The sequence below is a fragment of the Pan troglodytes genome, chromosome 2, assembly GCF_028858775.2.
Source record: "Pan troglodytes isolate AG18354 chromosome 2, NHGRI_mPanTro3-v2.0_pri, whole genome shotgun sequence".
In the NCBI taxonomy this organism is placed as follows: Eukaryota; Metazoa; Chordata; class Mammalia; order Primates; family Hominidae; genus Pan; species Pan troglodytes.
The window spans coordinates 109,124,571-109,138,454 of record NC_086015.1 but is presented as its reverse complement, the minus strand read 5'-3'; the positions used below and the strand labels follow the sequence as shown (position 1 = coordinate 109,138,454).

The window sequence follows — 13,884 nt, the reverse complement described above, 5'->3', positions numbered from 1 at the left end:
ATTAATTTATTTATTCATCAGTTCCTTCAGTGATATTTGTTGAGCGCCTACTCTGTCCTGGCACTGCTGTAGTCACAGAGGACAATTATGAGTTACTGAGCCTGACTCCTCTCCTATATGGATTAGAGAGTGAACATAAAATATCAGGAAAACTAAACAGTTTTTACATTTTGCTTTGAATGTTTTTTTACTTTCCTCTCCCCTTCCTTTCCCCCCTTCTCTTCTTTCTCTTTCCATCCCAGGTCCTCCTTTTTCTCACTATCTGAGAGTCAGAGGAAACAAGGAGATGGGAATTTGGAGTTGAAGATAGGTTTAAGGAGATAGTTTTCCCACTCTGGTTCTAAATTCTTGCACAATATCTGATATGGCATTAGCTGAAGAATCATGACATGATTGATTTCTTTTTTTCATCCCACTAGTATATGTTACAGGCTCTCAGTGTGCCAACCTTGTTTGAGGCACAAAGGATTTAGTAGTGAATAACCTAGATGCAGTCCTCATGGAGCAGACGCTGTGATGGAGAAGGTAGACCACAAGGAAATCAGTATATACAAACATGCTATAATTTCAGTTAGTGATAAATCCTATAAAGAGGAATGATCTAGGATAGGAGGAGAGAAAAGGAGAAGATGCCTTTATAGTAACGCTCTAGGTACTCTTCTGATTACACTCTAGGATTGTGTATAGGGCTCTCTCATGTCCTAACACTTTTGCAAAGAATGGGGATATGTTTCTTTTAGTAGGTCTAAGTCTAAACAAGAGAAGGTGGAATGATGAGATCTCCCTCTCCGTGGCTGGAGTGAAGTGGAAGGGTGTAGGAGGCTCCCCTTTCCTGAATGCCCTTGCTGTCTCATCAGGGACACCAGATGAGGCTGAGCTGTTAGCTTCCCTCTCCAAATTGTCATTTCTGCCACCTTGAATCCCACAGTTGGCATAAAAATCGTATTTTAAGATGTTATTACTATAATTTAGTTGTGAATAGGAATGGGTTATGTGATAGGCATCAGGGAAGGGCACAAAGAAGAAAGGGGCCCAGGGTGGGGAGATGGCAATTTGCTAAAGTCAGGCTGACTCTACTCCACAGTCCTCCTGACCTAAGGCTGTGTTTATGATATTCAGTCCTCTTACGTGACAGAAATATGTGGTACTTGGTTTAGGTTCCAGGTGCATATTTGTTAACTAAAATTGCCTTGCTTGGGTGGCAAAAAACTAGCCTATAGTCCATTTTACAAGCATAAGCGGTGAAGGTGTTTAAGATTTGACTTTGCATCCATGGTAACAGTCTCCACCAATAGTACATGTTACAGAGTCCTTTAGGCCTACAATTGTACTGTAAAGACAGACTGTAGTGACTTGTCTTTCTTATCAGGACCCCACCCTACATGGATCCTTGAAGAGTGAGCAGGTCAGGTGGATTTGACAGCTTATAAACCTGGAGTTTGGGGAATGCTGAGGCTTCAGGAAGAAAACACCAGTAAGCTTAAGTTTAGGATTCCCACTACTCAGGAGGACTGATGATGGGGACCAAAGTTAGGAAAGCAGAGGAGTTTTGGAGAACCTATGAGTTCAAAAGGGTGAAGTAGGAAAGGTGAGAATGTGAGGGAGAAATGTCAGAGTTTATTTGGATTCTTTTAAAGAATAAAATAGAACACAGTGGGGAGATTCAGAGTCAGCTTGGTAGGGTTGAGTTTGAGGGCCTAAGAAGGAAGAGAGTGATGGAGACATTATAAGAATGGAAGCTCAAGAGAACCATGTAGGTGCTTTGTACCCTGGTATGGAGAATTTCTGGGTGCAGAGTTCATGGACCCTGGTGAGTAAGAGCTCAGCACAAGAGATTAGTTGCTACTTAAAATAAACATGATAATTGTGGCCCAGACAGAAAAGCCTCCTCTTTTTCAAACGTCAAGATTGCTGAGGTACATGACTCAGACCTTGCATAGCAGTAGGAAGAGTAACCAGCAGCAAAGCAGTAAGTTGTTTATCAAAGGGTGCTGGTGACTGAGTCGGGAGGATTTGGAATAGAATGATTGATTTGGAAGTAGGTTAAGCTAACCAAATAAGATGAATCTCCTATGTGTTTCTTAAACTGATTATTTTGAACTCAAGATTCTCTTCTAGTGTTGTGAAAATAGTTTGTGATATGAAAATGTATATGCTCAATTGCTGTGACCACTAAGGGAGACAGGTATAGCAAGAGAAATAATGGTTCAGTCTGGAGGGGAAGCCATCCCTTCTCGCCCTTCCCCTACGTTGTGTGGATGGAAGGTCTCCAAGAGAAGCATCTATGAGATTAGGCCAGGGAGCCTTCTGTTTCAGGGCCACCCCATTCTGTGTGGTTTTATTTGTCAGAGACGCTGATCCTAACAGAAACAGCTGTTTCAGTGAAGTTCAAACTTGCCATCTATTTTCAGTAGAAGCAGGAAGAATGTCAGAGACAATGTTTGCATTTTAGGACCTTTTATAGGAGCCTAAGATAAAGCTGTTTAAACCTTCTGTCCTCTGTCATTTCACTTATCAAATTCAAGCAGAGCCTTTTAATTTCAACACACTTAACTTCTGGGGATGAATAGGGCATTGAACGGATTCTATAAACAAGTAATTTTCTGAGCGATAAACAGGAACAAAAGCAGCACAAAGATAGCATGTCAACAAGGTAGGGTGTATTGTGAGAAGGGCAAGGCTTGAGAGCCTTCTCTATGCTATTCTGGGGAAGCAACTATGTTTGTTCGTTTGATTTAAGGAGCAGTGAAGTTATAAAGAGCAGAAAATGCTGATGTACCTGAAGGCCATTATTCACTTCTGTAGACAGTGCTACTGGGTGAGAAGTGAATAATATTAGTAATATATGTTCATTAACTAAATGTAGCTTTTGAAAGAAAACACAAGATGGAAAAGTGAAACAAAATGGATAGAGTTGTTTGGGTACTAAGAGTAGTAGAGTAGATTGAAGACCATTTAAATGGGAGGCGGATTTTCCCATGCATATCTAAAAAGGTCCTAGTGTTACCCCTTCACTCCATTTTAGATTTGTTTGTTTAGTTTGGCCCTGAGTATGCTAGAACAGATAATAACCTCCCAGCAAATGTAACTGAGTGGGAACATTATTTTAGTTCACTTTCAAAAGAAGAGGGAGATCCAATTCATAATACCCAAAATAGAGAGTACCGGTTAGTTCCAGAATTGACCAGCCATGGAAAGACATAGAAACTTTGCCTGTTAGAATGCTCATCCTAAGAATAGGACCTGAGCTTTTAGAGGTGTTAGATGACTAGAAGGCCTTAGAACCATTAAGGCATTTTATTTCTTTCACATTCAGCCAGCTTTCCTTGAGCAGCTTTTCTATGCCTCTTGCATTTATAAATACTTAAACATGTTATCCCATTCAAAAGTGTAATTTGTTGATACATTGGTTCAACACTGCCATTGTATATGTGTGTGTGCGCACCATATATGTTCATATTATAGTTGCAGATGAATAAAAGATAATGATAAATAATAAGTTATTTATAATAGTGTCAATTGGTTAAATAACTTATACATCCATATGATGAAACATTTCCATTTTTAAATATAATGAGCCACATTTATATGTGCTTGTATGGAACAAGCAAAAAAAAAGTTAAGATGCAGAAAGATGTGTTTAGTATCATAACATTGAGGCAAGCAGAGATACACACAGATGCAGACTTCACATCTCTGTTCATTTATATTTGAACTATGAGAAGAAGTGAGAAGGGATGAAATCATGACCTTGAAAATAAGAAGCTGTTTCTTCCTCTGAGGTAGGAGGGAAAAGAAGTTGGGTAAAGATATGAAATGGTGAAACATTAGTTGAGGAAGAAAGGACAAATCAGTGAGCAAAAATCCTGTTTTTGTTTTTATAAACATTTCAATCCCGGGCAATCTTGAGAAAGCCAGGGTCATAGGTTGGATGATTGCAGTACTTTCTTGTGTGTTCAAAGAGGAAAGTCCAAATGCGCATTTGGCACTGGCACTTCTGAAAAGCCCTGACCTTTGTAATCAGGTTCTTTTTCTACCTGCCCTGCAAAGATTTCTTTTTGTTTTGTTTTGGCAGTAGTGTTTATGTGAACCTGTACCCTTACTGTGAAATTTTAACTTACTGTATAGACTGGTTTGTGTGATGGGCTCCTACCTATTTTAGGACTAGAAAGGACTGATTAGATCATTTGCTCTGGCAGTTGGCTTTTAGGAAGGTGAATGTGTAAGCCTTTGAACTGTTCGGCATTGAAAGATTTATGGATCTCTTAGGCAGTTGTATCACCATTTGAATAGTAGGTGATAGATAGATAGATAGATAGATATAGATATAGATATCTGATCTTTAAAGGACCAGGATTGTAGAATAATGTTAGCTAGGTATGTAAATTATTTTGTGTTTGGATGTATTTTGTTTTTGGATGTAAGGGACAGAACAAGTACATGGATCAATTTTCTTCATCCTATAAATTTGGTAAAACAGAAACAATATGATGTTTATTTCTTATTTCGTATTTGTATAAAGAATGTAAGTGTTGGGGATCAATGTCTCTTATGGTACCTCACAACCCATCACTTTATATCCTACCTTCAATGATATAGGTAAAAGATATATTTTTTAAACCAGATTTTACAAATTTCCATTAAAATGTTGAATTTTTAGTTTTTATAAAACTAAAATTTTGAGTAAAGAACAAAAAGGAACAGAAAATAGTGAAGATAGAGAACGAACTTCCTAGGACTTTTTAAGCAAAATGAATATTCAGGCTAATAGTTCTATTTATTTCCTAGAAGTAGTACACAGTCTAGTTTTTCTTTTATACATTTTCTTGATTTTATGGTATAAAATTAAAAAAAATTCTGAAGAATTTCTTTCTGTGCTCTTTGAGGTTTTGCATTTTTATCTGGTGTTTGTGTAAAATTCATTCAACTTAATTATGGGAGGGGTTTAAAACAAATGATACTCTTTCTAAGCTGGGACAAGTTATTTTCCTTAGTCACTATAGGAACAAAGAAGGAATGAGTGGCAGAGTAGAATTGCTTTTGTTGAGCATGAGCTCTGATATCTTGGCTGTACTGTTCATTTACACATTACAAATATTTTCTTAGATTCTAAGTAAATGTTACCCCCTGCCCCCGAACCTTGCTTTTACTATTTTAAATTCTTTCTGCTAGCTGCTTCTTTCTGAACCCTAACACAGGGGTCCTTAACCCCTGGGCCACAGACCGATATCGATATCAGGAACTGGACGTACAGCATGAAGCAAGTGGTGGGCGAATGAAGGCAGCTTCATCTGTATTGACAGCTGCCCCCACATTGCTCACATGACCACCTGGGCTCCGCCTCCTGTCAGCTCAGTGGTGGCATTAGATTCTCATACGAGTGTGAACCCTATTGTGAACTGTGCATGTGAGGGATCTAGGTTGTGCTGTCCTTAAGAGAATCTAGTGCCTGATGATCTGTCACTGTGTCCCATCACCCCCAGATGGGACCGTCTAGTTTCAGGAAAACAAGTTCAGGGTTCCCACTGATTCTACATTATATTATTTCATTATATATTACAATGTAATAATAATAGAAATCAAGTGCACAATAAATGTAGTGCACTTGGATCGTCCTGAAACCATCCCCATGCCCCTGGTCCATGGAAAAATTGTCTTCCATGAAACCGGTCTCTGGTGCCAAAATAGTTGGGGACTGCTGCCCTAACACATGTAGGGTAAGTGGGATTTCACATACAGGTATAAAGATAACATTTTCATTTTAGGAATATATTTTTCCATATAATAATAGGAAAATTGTGTATCAATGAAGTTTTGGAATGGTTTGAGACTCTCTATGTAAGACAGCGAGTCCAACTGAAAGGAAGCATGGTGTCCATTGAATGAATTTTGCTTCTTATCAATTCCTGCAAAGTTCTGATGATATCACATTTGTAGAAATGAGAGCAAAGATACAAACAAACAAAACAAAACAACAAAATACTACTTGTCACTTTTGAGGAGAAATTGAATTGTTTCTATACATCTTACTTTCCCTTCATTATGGTTTTTCTTTTCTTTTTTTTTTTTTTTTGAGAGGTGGAGTCTTGCTCTGTTGCCCAGGCTGGAGTGCAGTGGCACAATCTCAGCTCACTGCAACTTCCTCCTCCTGGGTTCAAGTGATTCTCCTGCCTCAGCCTCCTGAGTAGCTGAGACTATAGGCATGTGCCACCACGCCTGGCTAATTTTCGCATTTTTATTGGAGACAGGGTCTTACAGTGTTGGCCAGGCTGGTCTCGAACTCCTTGCCTCAGGGGATCCACCCCCCTTGGCCTCCCAAAGTGCTGGGATTACAGGCGTGAGCCACTGCACCTGGCCTCATTATGTGTTTTGATGAATCTGTTAATTTATGCTCCAACTTAAATATTCATATTTACTTTTCTCTTCAAGTGTTTTCACCATTGTTGACTATATTTAACTGATATATGAAGCTAGATTTAAGTTATATCTAACATTTTGCAAAGTATGCTTGAAGCAGAATGGAGTTATTGTATAACTATACATAAGCAGAAGTTCTATTTGCAGATTCACAGATGCAATTATGAAGTTAAGTCAGAGACAGTTGAGTTGAAACAAACTTTTTCACTATAGTTTTGCTTCCTCATGTAGCCATTTTATTTTTTTTTACAAATTAATCTAAATCTCTAGACTTTCATTTTTCTATATCCTATATTCATAAATTACTAAAGGTTTTAAAGTAATAGAATAGGTTAAAATAGCTGCATACTCTTCTTAGAATTTTGCATAAAACTAATCTTCACAATCTGTTTTTCTGAACATCTGTATGCTTTTCGTATTTAATTTATTGTTTAAAGAATTTTTGCAGTTTCTCTTGTGTTTAGAGTTAGGTAAACAGCATTTGCATTAAATTCAGTGGTAATCTACAGTTGCATTATATACTTACTATAAAAAGTAAAAATTATTCATGATTTTTTTGCTGGTAAGTTTGAGTTTTTAACTTAAATTAAATTGCCTTAATTTCATAAATTTCAGTGCAATTTCTTAGCATTTTTATTGAAGTGAAGAAGCTATGTAGTCATTGTGCCTTATTTTTAAATTGCTCTGGTACTTTCAGTAGGGAATATTATTAACATGAACCCCATTTCATTACTTTTTAAATGTCCTTCTAGTTGCCCTAACTGTATTGTAAGTACCTGGAGATTTTATGTCTCAAGCCTTCTTTTTATCAGTGTGGATGTATAATCTCCATAAATGTCAATTGGTAATGATGATGAGCCATTAAAATTAATAGCTTATTTGCTAAATTTGATGCTTTTAAGTCTAGGATACGATTTTACATGATTAGACCTATAAATACATTTTATTATTACAAATTTATTGGTGTCCATTCTTTGGAATAATCATTCTGAGAAGTTTCTTTGGGATACGTTTTCATTAATTTTGATGAAATTTGTGGTGTTTTTGAAACATCCCCTTTAATATTATTGTGACATATTTAAAGGAAAGCACATGGATTTCTGGAAACCAGAATTTTAAACAAGATAATATAATTACATCTTTTGGGAAAAAAATTGTTTATTTTCACTAGTGTGTTTTATTCCAGGAAGCAAGTTTCATCATCATGATTTAAAATAATAAATTGAAAGACATAAAACTTAATAATGCAAATTAGCTTTTGTTGGTTGTGATGATGTACTTTGCTTTACGTGTATTTATATAATACCTCAGATACCCAAAATATTTATTAAATACCAGCATCTTTCTCACATTAACCTGAAAACTTACAGTAGTCACTTTTCTGCTTGCCTTTATTGCCAGACTAGTGGCATACACAACTGTCTTTTCTTACAACTAATGCCTTTGGTTATTTCTTAGATATGAGCTTTGGTATGTTACAGTTTTCAGAACTTGCTCAAGTAAGGCCTCATTCGGCCTCATTGTTCAACTCAGTGGCTCGGGCTCTGTTGCATCTCCCGATAGTTTTTTGGAATATTCACTACTCTAGTTTTCAGTGACATTGTCTGTCTTGGTTCTTCTAAACTACTTAATGTGCATTCCTCTTGTAGGGTTCTCATCCTCCTAAATGCCGGTATTCTCCAAGGCTGCTTCTTTTAGTGTCCTCAAGCTTCAAGTCACCCATGGCTACTCATCCTTTTCTTCTATTTACCATCTTCAGTTAGTCCCAAGTCCTAGAATCTCCTCTCCCTTAAAAATAATCTTTGCTGCTCCTCCTTGTCCCCTGTTCTTGCAACTGTGTTATTTCATCCTTCCCTTACTCGTGATAAGATTACTGATAATGGCTGGCCTTCTAATATCTTGCTCCCCAATGTGCTAAAGCTAGAGAAGTCTTTAACACTTTAATCCTCTTCTGGGCATTTGCTTTTCTTGCAAAAGATTAATTATCTTCTTTTTAATCTGGTTTATTTTACATATGCCGTCTTATTTCTCACTACTACGGACTTGTCTTCATCTCATTTTCATGCCTTCATAATTCTAAAAACATGTCATGCTAATTCTGCCACTCATCTGGAATCCTGCACACCCAGTTCCTGTCCCAGCTCTTCCATAAGCCTTCAGACCTTGCTGATTTCTCATTTTGCTGAACCTGTCTTCACTTTTAATAGCATGGATACTGATGTATATATATCAAAAACCCTTTTTTTTAAACATTACTTAGAATTGTGGTGGAGTTGTCACTAAAGATTAAAAGTAGGTTCCATTGATAAGAGACCATATACTTTTTGGTATCCACCGCAGCAGTGCTGGGCCCATATTTTGGTGCTCAGTAAAGTTGATGATTGATTTAATTGATTAAATAGGTGATACTTCAACTTTCAAATAGAGACTTTGTTTTTAAAAAGTACTTAGCTTTATATTAGTTGAACAGCTGTGTACATGAACATGTAAAGTAGAACTTACTTTATGCACTATTTACTCCTGTAGTTCTAAAAATACTGCATTTTGCTTCTCTTTTTTTGTAAACTACTTTCTGGAGTGCTTTTATTATTTAAAAATGTATTTCTTATCATAGGGATTAGTGAGAAGTGTTTATGAGAGTTCTGTTAATGTACCTGTAACCTTAGGTATACCCAGGAGCTTAACATTGCAAAAATCAAGCTTTTGAGGAAAGAATAGCTTAAGTGCTAAATTTGAAATTGCCTGCTTAGTAGTTTTCTAGAAAAGTAGTTTCTAGAAAAGTAGTTGACACGTTTGTTTCAAGTGATTTTGGAGCAGCCAATTTGTTCGTTTTTTAAAATTAATAAGGGCAGTCAATTTACTAATTTTTACTAATTTCATGGTTTTGCAAAGAGAAAAACAAGATCGGGTGACATCATGCAATTTTTTTTTTCTTTTTTAAAAAATATACTAAGTTCTGGGATACATGTTCAGAATGTGCAGGTTTGTTACATAGGTATGCATGTGCCATGATGGTTAACTGCACCCATCAACCCATCATCTACATTAGGTATTTCTCCTAATGCTATCCCTCCCCTTGCCCCCTACCTCCCGACAGGCCCCAGTGTGTGATGTTCCCCTCCCTGTGCCCATATGTTCTCATTGTTCAACTCCCACTTATGAGTGAGAACATGCGGTATTTGGTTTTTTGCTTTTCTCTTCCTGTGTTAGTTTGCTGAGAATGATGGTTTCCAGCTTCACCCATGTCCCTGCAAAGGACATGAACTCATTCTTTTTTATGGCTGCATAGTATTCCATGGTGTATATGTGCCACATTTTCTTTATCTAGTCTAACATTGATGGGCATTTGGATTGGTTCCAAGTCTTTGCCATTGTGAATAGTGCTGCAATAAACATGTGTGCATGTGTCTTTATAGTAGAATGATTTATAATCCTTTGGGTATATACCCAGTAATGGGATTATGGGGTCAAATGGTATTTCTGGTTCTATATCCTTGAGGAATCGCCACACTGTCTTCCACAATGGCTGAACTAATTCACACTCCCACCAACAGTGTGTAAGTGTTCCTATTTTTCCACATCGTCTCCAGCATCTGTTTTTTCCTGACTTTTTAGTGATCACCATTCTAACTGGCGTGAGATGGTATCTCATTGTGGTTTTGATTTGCATTTCTCTAATGGCCAGTGATACATCATGAAATTCCTTTCAGTTTCATTGGAACTGATAGAAATTGTCATTGATATTCCATTGTAATATAAAGCCATTAACAGCCTTTCTTCCTGTGTTTTTTGCTAATCATCCTTTGAACAGAATGGATGCTTTTGTCTTTCACTACTACATTCAAAAGAACAAAGATATTTTTATCATTCATTCAATAAAGAGTAGGTACCTACAGGTGTACAAAGCATTTTTTCTAGATTTAAATCTCAATCTGCACTGAAGGAGTTCTTAAATTAGGGCAATAATGTAGGTTTACAAAAGACAGTATGATTTTGCATGAAAATGCACTGGGAAGTGCTTTCATAGATGTATAAACACATTCTGAAGAGAGAGAATTTCTTATGCCTGACAGGGCTAATTACAGATAATTTTGTGAAGGAGCTAGCATTTGAATTCATCTTCGGAAGCAGTTGGAATATTAGTGGCTAAGGATGGAAGTGGAGAGACTGTACTGTGTGAGACACAGGGGCAGGAGATACAGGGTGTGTGGCATTAGAGGGTGGGGGGTGGGTACAAAATTTGGCTCTGGAGATAAGTGGGACCATATCTGGGAGGTGTCTGAATCTTAGACTATGGATTTTCTTCTCATATTCATTGGACATGAGGAATAATTGAAGGGAATTTTCATGACCAGAGGTGTGTTTATGAAAATTTGTCAGCGCTGTTGAGTATAAATTGGAGCATCATGAAATTGGTAATGAGGACGGTCCTAAACAAGACGTTGTAGTAATATAAGTAAGAAATAATTGAAGCCTAAACTGAAGATAATGGCAGTAGGAATGGCAGTAGGCAAAAGAAGGAATGGACACAAGAGTGATTTCAAGAGACTCAGCATAACTTGCTGCCATATTCAGTTATATTTCCATGAATCCTTTTTGTCATTCTTTAAGTACATATTGTACATGTACACTATTCTCCTTCAATATATTCAGTGGTGGAAGTTAATTGATTAAACGATTTTAGTTTTGTAGCATCAAAGTCTGTTTACTCTTGTGACAAATAACTGAGTTCAGGTTTGTTACAGAATTTAAAACAGTTAAATATACCATTTGCATAGACAAAACAAAAGGGAATCAACAGTCTCATTAATACTGATTAATGATTTAGGTATATTGATAAATCCTCTTATCTGGGTTCTATGTTGTTAGTTTTATTTTCCGTCACATTTTATTTTTCTTATCTCTGATGCACGTATAAACATAAAGCACACAAAAGCTTTAGTTGGGAGAATTTAATTCTTTCCGAAATTCTATTCGGATTTTGAGTCTCACTCTTTGATTTCTCAAGTTCTGAGTCATGAGTGTGTGGGCATAAAAACCTGATGATCTTTTTTAAAATTTTCATTAGAAAGAATTAAACAAGCAAACAATCAGAATTGCTTAATTGAACTACATTTGAAACCAAATTATAGAGGTAGTTATAATTTTATCAACTTTTTCTGTCCTACGATCTTTCTTATTAGACAAGTCTGATAGGCTTTGTAAGCAGTATATATGACAGGTTTTCATTGAAATGCTGCCAGTGTTGAAGAGGAGAAAAGCTGATTTTCCACAAGTGAGAAAGACAAGGAAACAGTCACAATTTTTTAAGATTAGTTGAGGAATACCACACTTGGCTTCTTGTTATTGAAGTTTTTTGGTGTACGTCTAACAATAAAAATCTTGTAATATTGGTTCCATATGTATAGCTGCTTGTTTCATGTAATACTTTCATCACAAAAAATATATATCTAATATTTCTGTGATAAATTATAAATACAGTATTGGTTTTGGTCCTTGGAGGAATAACCTTACAAACCTTTAAAGACTTTTAATTTTAATTTTTATTTTCTTTCCAGCTTTATTGAAGTATAATTGACAACTGAAAGACTAGTTGGTAATTGAAATTAGGACTCATTTTATAGTCAGACAATGTTAATATTTAGGAGGAGAAATGATGATTTATTAATAACTTTACTCAAAATACCATTGCATAAAAATTATACATATAATAAAGTGATTAAGGGGCACCCACTTTTAATTTACTAATAACTTAGAATGTTCAATAACTGTTGTTTGTAAAGTGAATTTTCTTTTATCCCCATGTCTGTCATTCTCCATTCTTAAAATATTTTCCTCTGTGAAACAAGCCAGCAGGGATAAGCCCCATGTTTTGTTTGATCTAGTTAATTTGACTTCCTTCTGTTTGCAATGTGTTATTATAAGGTGAAATATTTTCTGGAGTTGTTTCTTAATCATTTTATTACTCTTCCTTCTTGTAGGGAAATGGCGTGCCATTGTTTCCTTCTTTTGTTTGCTAAGTTATCTGAATTTTATCTAAGCCATAGTTTAGGTGGGTTAGCTTTAATAGTATTTGAAATACTGCTTTTGAATTAATATACTGCTTGTTTACTTTATCCTTTAAAATGTACTTTACCATTTAATTCTTTTAGTAGCACTGAGACATAAATAGGGCTGAGGATGATTTTATTTACATTTCCTAGATAAGAAAATTGATAGACTATCAGTTTAACCGCCTAAGATGACTAAGTTGAAATGAGAAATTAGGACTGACATTAAGGTATTGATTTTATTTCAAACAGCATTCAAGAAGAAGGTTAATAGTTATTTTAGATAAAATTAATATAGAAATAGGAAGCACAAAGAATAAGCACCCCACATTTCTGATAGATACCACATCTAAATATCACCTATAAGATCTTCCTGAGTCTAGCCCTTCTTACTTTTGTATCTTCATCTCACAGGGTTTCCCTTGTTTCTTTGCTGCATCCATGCTGACCCTTTTTTCCAGTCCCTTTGCAATTGCTCTGCCTCCTTTTAAAACAAAACTTTTGCCCTTGCTCATTTCTACTTGGAGCCGTCATTTCTTCCTCTTAGCATCAATAACTCCATTTTGCTGTTTAGATCGTATCTTCCTCAGAAAAGATGTTCCAGACTTCACTAAGTCAAATTCCTTTGCATAGCTCTTGGCACAGTTGTGGTGTTACTTTTGTGTGCATGTTAGTTTTATTCCTTCCTTTATCCCACTGATCTGAGTTTACAGATCAGTGGGATGTGACTGGTCTGTTTTTATTCATTCTTGTGCCCTAGGTGACTAATAGCATAGCCATTGAGACATAGTAGGTGCTCAGTAAATATTTGTTGGATGAGTGTTTAGGTTTAAGAAAGTATCTTTGCAAACATTTGCAGCATTATCTTTTAATATTTATAGCTAGCCAGTCATATATGCCAATTTCTGCATCTACCTATTTGTCCTCTTTAACTGTATATGCCACTAGCAGCAAAGCAGTAATATGGATATTACTGGCAGGTTTAAGTCATTGATAGGTAAGTTAAAACAACAAACAAACAAGAAGGGAAGGGAGACCAAGTATTTAAAAAAACAAACAAAAAAAAGGAAGTGGGGCCAGGTGCGGTGGCTCATGCCTGTAATCCTAGCACTTTGGGAGGGCAAGGTGGCAGCTCACCTGAGATCAGGAGTTCAAGACCAGCCTGGTCAACATGGTGAAACCTCGTCTCTACTAAAAATACAAAAATTAGCCAGTGGCAGGCGCCTGTAATCCCAGCTACTTGGGAGGCTGAGGCAGAAGAATCACTTGAACCTGGGAGGTGCAGGTTGCTGTGAGCCGGGTTCGTGCCATTGCACTCCAGCCTGGAGAACAAGAGTGAAACTCCATCTCAAAAAAAAAAAAAAAAAAAAAAGGAAGTGATTTTCGTAGGGTTGTAGAATTACAGAGCTTGATGGAA

The 13,884-nt window shown here is 36.4% G+C and overlaps 1 protein-coding gene across 21 annotated transcripts in view; it reads left to right on the top strand.

Annotated features, from left to right (window-relative positions):
* CBLB (Cbl proto-oncogene B) overlaps positions 1-13,884 on the top strand; it is a 212,095-nt gene that overhangs the window by 44,432 nt on the left and 153,779 nt on the right. The gene's annotated exons all lie outside the window — the stretch shown is intronic.